The sequence below is a fragment of the Leptonychotes weddellii genome, chromosome 4 (genome assembly GCF_054177405.1).
Source record: "Leptonychotes weddellii isolate Sample4059 chromosome 4, ASM5417740v2, whole genome shotgun sequence".
NCBI classification, from domain to species: domain Eukaryota; kingdom Metazoa; phylum Chordata; class Mammalia; order Carnivora; family Phocidae; genus Leptonychotes; species Leptonychotes weddellii.
Window position 1 is genome coordinate 146,576,534 of NC_138372.1, and position 9,141 is coordinate 146,585,674.

Sequence of the window (9,141 nt, forward strand, 5' to 3'; positions counted from 1 at the left end):
AATAAAGTTGTGTTATCAAACCAACTAGCACTATGAGAAATAGTGTAGAACACACGTTTCTTATTCCGTACAAGAGACAGGGAGTAAATGTTACAGTTTTTGTCCATCAAGTTATCACACTTGAACAATTTTTAAATAGTGCAGTGATTAAAACAAATGATGTGTCATATTTAAGTTATTCCCTTCAATTGAACATTTGGGTGGAATAGATTGCAGGATAAAAGCAATGGTTATTCATATAAATTGAGAAATACTTTTTCATTAATTTTAGATTTAATTATGGGATGGCATGTGCAACTTATCAAATAAGTTTTGTCATTTTCTAATACAACTACCTAGTGTTGAGGCTACGGATGACAAAACTGGAAGAGACAGGAGACTTTCCTTCGTTACCATTTAAATTAATTTTTAAAACTTTTGGCTAGAATAACTCTAATTGTTCTTTAGTCACAAATACTTAAACTGGAGAAATATTAAAAGGAAACTATTTTATAAAGGCAAGCATTTGGGAAAGGAATACAATGATTAAATTCACAGTAAGCCTGTGAATGGTTTTGCCCAGAGTAAAACAATCAACTAACTCAATTCGGGGAAATATAAAAGAGGGTGAAAAACACCATTTTAAATATTAATTCCTTCCACTGGAAAGGTAACAGTGCTTCTTTAAACTCTTATACCACAGTCCCAGTTGGTGGTTGATGATTCTGACAAGCTGTGATGCTATCTACTTAACAAAGCCCAGAGCTTTCAAGCTGTTATACAACAGTGATTTTCTGATATGCTTGGTATGAGTATAAGGTTTTATTCTAATAATGCTATCTTGAAACTCTGACACCCCTGTAGTCTTTCTTAGAAAAGAATGTGACAGCCCTGTGCCCACAGAGAATCACATTGTTTAAAATGCTAAATATCAATGACTGTTGGAGAAAATGAGGCTATTCACATGAGTATAGATTTCTAGGCATCCCTTCCATTCATTTTACTAAAAAGAAAAAAAGCACTAAAAGAAAAAAAATACATATATATGACTGCTTTCCATTGGAAGCTACATTTTTACATAAATCTTACGCTACTATTCTGATTTCCTTATGACAGGTAAACAGTTAAGATTTGATACTACAACTGTAAATATTCTACAAACATCTGAAATTTTGCAAATTCATTTTCACTGGTAGGCCCTCTTTTTAATTATTTAATATTTTGGTTAAATATTATCTAATATTTTTATTAAATAATGTTTTGTCCCTCCCACCAAACTTGCAGTTATGAAGAAACAGGAAACAGTAGTCCTGTACTTAGAAAAGTACAGGAATATATCAATTGTCTCCATGATGTAAATGTGAAGGAATGGCTGAAAGCTGTGAGTGAATGTGGTATCTTCGAGGATTTCGGAGCTGATAAAAAAAGAAAACAAGTGACCAGAAGAAGGCGGAATTGCACAGTAAGCTTTATTGGGTGGCCACTTAGAAAGGATTGCCTGAGGGATTCATTCACACCAAGAGACCTTCCAGAGGCCTCAGTGTAGGGCCATAGTCTAGAAATGGAAAGGACAGGGGAACTCCCATGGGAGAAGGAATTTGGAGAGGGGATTTAATATGTCTCGATGATGTTGCTTAGCAGCAAGGTGGGGAATATGAATCACGGAGCTCCAAAGAACAACAACAGAACTTGGTGGAAGTTTTGTTTTTTCATGGCTATTTATGTTGAGTGAATTTTCATATGTTATAGAAAGCAGGTAAGATCTATATGGCTAAAACTTTGCTGATCTGAGCTGTATTTCAAGTAATTGGATGTTTAAGAATTTGAATTTTGTGCCAGCAGTCTTTAAGCTAATGATCCGAGTTTGCTATGGAGTGATCAACAAAGAGGCCAATAAAGAGGTACCATCTTTGGCCCATTTATATAATGACTCATCCCTTGGCTCCATGTTTTTTATATACAACTTTGTGTAGATAATCCCTTGGACATGGCTATCTGGTGTTTCCTTTAACTGTTGTGTGATGCCCCACACTTATGCTGTTCTTACTACCTCAAAACCCACAGATCCTAGGGTGGATAATACCAGGAAGGCTATTAGGAAAGCTGCTTTGTGTAATTGGAGGGTTGCAGCTAGTATGGTTTTTAGGGTCAAGTACTTGGGGGTTTCACTGTTCAATAAAAATCTATGGGAATTTTGAGCCAAACCCAAGTACAGGAAATACTGTCCTAAGTTGGATGAAGGCAGCTTATGAGAAGAGAAGCAATTTACCGGTTCACCAGGCTCCCTCTGTTGCCTGTATTCTGTGGTTTTATGAAAGTGTTTGTATAGTTTAGTGCAATTCTAAGTGGTCCTAATTGGAGCCTATAATATTGTCAAATAAGCTCTGCCATGCATACAGACTTGGGTCAAATAAATTGGTTATGGACTCACCCTGCCATTCCGCATGTATTTGTGTGCGATTAGCCTATGGATATTGTTGTTGGATGTCAGTGGTTAAGGGCATAATCTCATTTTGGTAAATAAAATTTATGTGGGAAATTGGCTAGGAGAGTTGTATTATGCTAAATGTACTAAAATTAGGTTGGAAATATATACCTGTGCTATGCTGTATAGTAGCCACTGGCCACAAGTGGCTATTGAGTAATTGAAATGAGACTAGTACCACTGAGAAACTGGATTTTTAATTTTATTCCATTTTTAACAAGAGTTGGGTGTATAGTGACATCTCATTGTGGTTTTATTTTGCATTTCCCTAACGACTAATTATGTTGAACATCTTTTTTTATTATTATTATGTTAATCACCATACATTACATCGTTAGTTTTTGATGTAGTATTCCATGATTCATTGTTTGCGTATACCACCCAGCGCTCCATGCAGTACGTGCCCTCTTTAATACCCATCACAGGGCTAACCCATCCCCCCACTGGAACCCTGGGAACCCTCAGTTTGTTTCTCAGAATCCGTAGTCTCTCATGGTTCCTCTCTCCCTCCGATTTCCCTGCCTTCATTTTTCCCTTCCTACTATCTTCTTTTTTTTTTTTTTAACATATAACGTATTATTTGTTTCAGAGGTACAGGTCTGTGATTCAGCAGTCTTACGCAATTCACAGAGCTCACCATAGCACATACCCTCCCCAATGTCTATCTTTTTGTGTTTATTTGCTCTCTATATATCCTCTCCATGGAGATGTCTATTAATGGCTCTTTTCATCTTCCCTGAGGTATATTGGTATACAAAAAACCACATGTAATTAATGCACATAATTTGGGGAGTTTGGACATATGTATACACTCATATTGCCATCACTGCAACGCAAGAAAGAAATATACCTGTCACCTCCAAAAGTTTCCTTGTGCCCCCGTTTTTTATTGTTATGTTAATCACCATACATTACATCATTAGTTTTTGATGTAGTATTCCATGAAATCGGAGGGGAGGACGAACCATGAGAGACGATGGATTCCTTGTGCCCCTTTTTTGATGTGATCTTTTTTTTCTTTTTCTTTCCTTCCTTCCTTCTTTCCTTCCTTCCTTTCTCTTCTATTCTTTTCTCTTCCTTTCTTTTCTCTTCTCTTTTCTTTCTTTTGTAGTAAGAACACTTAATATGAGATCTACCTTCTAAATACATTTTTAAGTATGCAGTAGTTTATTGTTAACTATAGGCACTTTGTACAACATATTGCTGTAACTTCCTTGTCTTATATAACTGTAACTGTATACCCATTGAACAACAACTATCTATATTCCCCTTTCCATATCCTCCATTAATGGTAACCACCATTCTATTATATACTTCTGTACCTTTGACTATTTAAGATGCCTCATATAGGAGTGTTTGTCCTACGACTGACTTATCTTACTTAACATAATGTCATCCAGGTTCATCCATATTATCATAAAGAGCAGGATTACTTTCTTTTTAAAGGCTGAATAATATTCTGTTGTCAATATATACCACATTTTCTTTATCTGTTCATCTCTTGGTCATTTATATGGTTTCCACATCTTGGATATTGTGAATTTTGGTGCATTGAACATGGAAATACAGATCTCTCTTTGAAATCCTGATTTCAATTCTTTGGATACATACCCAAATGTGAGATTGCTGGATCATATAGTATTTCCAGTTTTAATTTGTTGAGGAACCTAAATATTGTTTTCCAAAAGAGCTATATCATTTTACATTCCTAGCAGTAGTATAGTATAGAAGGATTTCAATTTATCCACAAACTTGCGAAGACATTTTTTTTTACAATAGCTAACCTAACAGGTATGAGGTGATGTCTCATTGCAATTTAATTTGCATTTCCCTGATAATTAGCTATAAAGAGCATTTTTCACATATCTGTTGGCCATTTCTTTGTCTTCTTTGGAGAAATTAAAAGTCCTTTGTCCACTTTGACCAGTCTGTTTTCTTACTATTGAGTTGTATGAGTTCCTTATATGTTTTGAAAATTAACCCCATAGTCAGTTATGTGGCTTGCAAATATTTTCTCCCATTCAGTTGGGAGATTGTCTTTTCACTCTGTTGTTTCTTCTGCTGTGCAGAAGTCTTTTAGTTAGATGAAAACCAACTTGTCTATTTTTTATTTTGCTGCTTGTTCTTTTGATGTCATATCCCAAAAAAATTGTTGCCAAAACCCGTGTCAAAAAGCTTTTTTCCTATGTTTTCTTCTAGTTGATTTATGGTTTTAGGTCTTATCTTTAAGTCTTTAATCCTTTGAGTTGATTTTTGTATATGGTGTGAGACAAGGCTCCAGTTTCATTCTCTGCATGTGGATATCCATTTTTCCTAGCACCATTTGTTGAAGAGACTATCCTTTCCCATTGTATATTATTGGTACCCTTGTTGAAGATTAGTTGACTATAAATGTGTGGATTTATTTGGAGGGGGGTCTTAAAGCTTTTCATCTGAGATGTGGTAACCACTCTCACTTCTGCTATTTAACATAGTTTTGGAAGTCTTTTTTTTAAGATTTTATTTATTTATTTGAGAGAGAGAATGAGATAGAGAGAGCATGAGAGGGGGGAGGGTCAGAGGGAGAAGCAGACTCCCCGCTGAGCAGGGAGGCCAATGCAGGACTCGATCCAGGGACTCCAGGATCATGACCTGAGCCGAAGGCAGTTGCTTAACCAGCTGAGCCACCCAGGCGCCCATAGTTTTGGAAGTCTTAACCAGGGCAGTTAGATGAGAAGTAGAAATAAAAAGCATCCAAATTAGTAAGGAAGAAGTAAAATTATCTCTGTTTGCAAATGACATGATAGTATATGTAAAAAACCCTAAAGACTCAACCAAAAAAAACCCCAAAACCAAAACAAAACAAAAAACCATGTCAGAACAAATTCATTAAAATGAACAATGTTGGATAAAAGCAAACATCCTTCTTAAAAAAAATCCTTCTTTTCTCTAGACCTTAGAGAGATCTTAGGGAGAAAGCATTACATTTTTAATACTTAGCAATCAGTTCTCTGTAAATGGTCTATAACAAGTTAATAAGATTCCCCTCTTAGTTTTTTGAGAATTTTGTTTGTTAGATTTTGTTAATTACTATTTTTTAGTCAATTGATATAATCATAATTTTTCTTCTTTAGCCTTTTGTGGTTGCTTACATTGATTGATTTTCTTTTTTTTTTTTTCTGTATTTTTAAAGAGGTGGGGGTTGGTGGAGGGGCAGATGGAAAGGAAGACAGAGAATCTTAAGCAGGCTCTATGCCCAGCCTGAAGCCCAATGAAGGGCTTGATCTCACAACCCTGAGATCATCACCTCAGCTGAAATCAAGAGTTGGACACTTAACCAATTGAGCCACCCAGGTGCCCCACACTGATAAATTTTCTAATGTTGAACCAACTTTGCATTCCTGGACTAAATTCCACTTGTCATCACATATAAATTATATTTATACATTCTTGGATTTGATCCATATGAAAATATTCCATGGATTTGATCAATATGAAAATATTCCATATTTTTAAATGAATTTTTCATAGAAGTTCATGAGTAATATTCATCTGGAGTTTTCTTTTTTTGTATTGTCATCTCTCCTTTTGGTAATAGGGCAGTAACAGCCTTAGAAAACACACTGGGCAGTATTCTTTTTTCTTTGCTGGGATGGGGAAAATACAGTGTAAATCTTATGTTAATCCTCCTTTAAATGTTTGGTAGAATTCTGCAACTAAAATTTCATCCTGGAAGTTTCTTTTTGGGGGATTTTCATTTCCGAGGGATAATTTTAATGGGTATGACATATATATATAAAATTATATTGTGTCAAAACAATTATTTCTAAATTTCCTTAAAAATTAAGAGGACGTGTTTTTGAAAGAAGACATACTATAATAATAACAATATAAACATGAAAATTAGGATCAAAATACTTGATGAAGTCAATAAAGAAGAATAATTAGATGCTAAACTCTTTATTAAAATAAAAATCATTCAAAATATACTATTTCATATTAACTCTGGAAAGAAATAATTTTAAAAAATAAAATGGTTAACCCAGCACACAAAAATACACCTCACATACAAAAAGCCAAAAAGGAATGAATAATGAGGAATTAAAAATCAGAAATCAGCCAATAATATAGATTTAAGGATACATTCACTAGTTTGAACATTGAAAGAAAATTGATGAAATGCTCCAGTTGAAAGACAAATCCTAAGATGATGACTGGTCGATTAAAATTACTATTATTTTGAACTACCTATGTGCCGTGTACCAAAAAAACAAAGGAAAATTAGACAGACATTCTAATTAGAAAAAAAATAGAACAAAGAAGTTAAAAAATATTGATTACAGAAAGTGACATATTTAGAGATCATATTGCCTAGATTTATATAATAGAGTCAAGTAGTTCAGGAAGAATTTAGGTAGCATTGTCAGAGGTATTTTCTCAGGGCAGGTAGAATTTGAGATGAGACCTGAGGGTTATGAAGTAACCGCATTTAAGAGAATGACCAGGTACTGGGGCTTCCCAAGGTGAGGCATATTTATCAAACTTGATTAGGAACTGAGAAAGTAAAATGTGGTATCCAGGTCTGGGGAGAGGGAGAAAAGAGGAGTTGCTGTTCAATGTGTATAAAATTTCAATTACGCAATATAAATAAATTCTAGATATTTTCTATACAACGATGCATGTGTAGTTAACAATGCTGCACTATATACCTAAAATTTGTTGAAAGGGTTGATCTCATGTTACCTATTCTTGCCACAATAAGAAAAATAAATGGAGCTCCTGGGTGGCTCAGTCAGTTAAGCATACAACTGTTGGTTTTGACTCAGGTCATGATCTCCCGGTTGTGAGATTGAGCCCGCTCTTGGTGTAGAGCCTACTTAAGATTCTCTCTCTCTCTCCCTCTTCCCCTCCCCCTCTCTAAAATAATAATAATAATAATAATAATAATAAATGTATTCATATATTTTAAGATCTCCTACCTGCATAATACAAGAAAACTATTTTAAAAACCATTACAAATAATAAATAAATTTTATTTAGGGTGAATATCACAATCACATATACATATATCAATGGTTTCCATGTAGTTAAGCAAAATTATTCTGTAGGCAACAGTAGGGAGAAAAAGATAAATTACTAAAATAAAAGTAATATACCTACATAGAAAAACCTAAAATATTTTACTTAGAACTGAAAAAAATAATCTGGAAACAAACGGAGAAACATACTAATTTTCAGCATGTAAAACCCATTTTCTACATACTTTTTATATGGAAGATTATCTTCTAAAATAATCCATGAAATTATAATTTGAATAAAGTTCCAATGATATATTTCAAAACTTTATAAAATATTTTATAAACCTTATTTGAATGAACAAGTACAACTGAAGAGTCAAATACTAAAAAAGAATGAAAAGAAACACACCCTGTCATTAAAATATATTAACAATTATACACAGACTAGTGTTTAATTTATGACACAGCAGACAAATAAATATGAATAATAAAATGCCAAAAATTTCAGGTGTTTATATGAATTTAGCACATGATAAAGATTCACCAAAAAATACCCATACTGGTTTGCTGGTTTCACATAGTGAAACATCAATTTTGGATACATTTTTTATCTTATTTTAAAAACAGGCTGTCATAAAGTGTTACCACTTTCCTGTCTTTTACCCAGATGTTGCCACTCCCTTGATCTTTATTTTGTCATAGCTTTCCTCTGCTTTACTATCCACAGTATATCCAAACATTGCCCATAAAAGAATATGATGTACATTTTAAGAATTATCAATGATACTATGGAGATAAAGAATGAGGTTAGGGAAAACAGTCAAGGAAAAGTGAGACCACTTAAAGAGAATCACACTTCTTGATGTTTAAATCAAGAAAAATCTAAGGTAGCTCTAATTGCATACAACCCAAGGTGGTTTTTTTTTTTTTTTTAATGAACTCTTTTCTTTTTTGGATTTTAAATAGTAGAACTTAACCAGGAAAATGATGAATGATAAAATATAATTGGTATTAAGAATAATATAAAACATTATTGTAAGTATTATCAATTGACAGAAAATTGGAAACAGCATAAATCTGTACAATTGTATCTAGGAGATTTGAAGTTATACAACAAAAAATACTGAGTTTTTCTAATAAACTCTTCAAGAACTTTGCAAAACTACAAGATTTAGTTTATACATTCTGAATAAATGAATTCGTTGTTTGGAAGAGAAGTATTTAAATGTGAAAGCCAGGGCTTTAGATCTAGCTTTCTTTTGCTTCATCTGCAAGTTTGTCTTTTCTAGGCAAAGCAGTTGGTACTCTACGACAACATAGGTATGTCAACTGAAATATTTACAGAGTTCGGTGTTTAAATTATAAAAAGATGTACTGTGTAAATTCAAATCTGGCTACTAGAATAAAAAATGAATTACACAAAGCTATTCAATAATGGTGAAACAGCATATTTTCCTGTAAGGAAAACAAATTAGGTTCTGTTTAGCTGACATTAGTTGTATACTTTACTGATGTTTTCTTATTTGAAACATTTTCCTCCTGACTATTTTGAATCACTTAACGAATTCCAGAATTTCATTAGTTACTAAAGCTGAAATAACAGAAAAAATTGTCATCAGTAAATACTGTTTTCAAACATCTTTAACGTATTGCCTAACCTCCTAAGAATAAAAAAAAAAA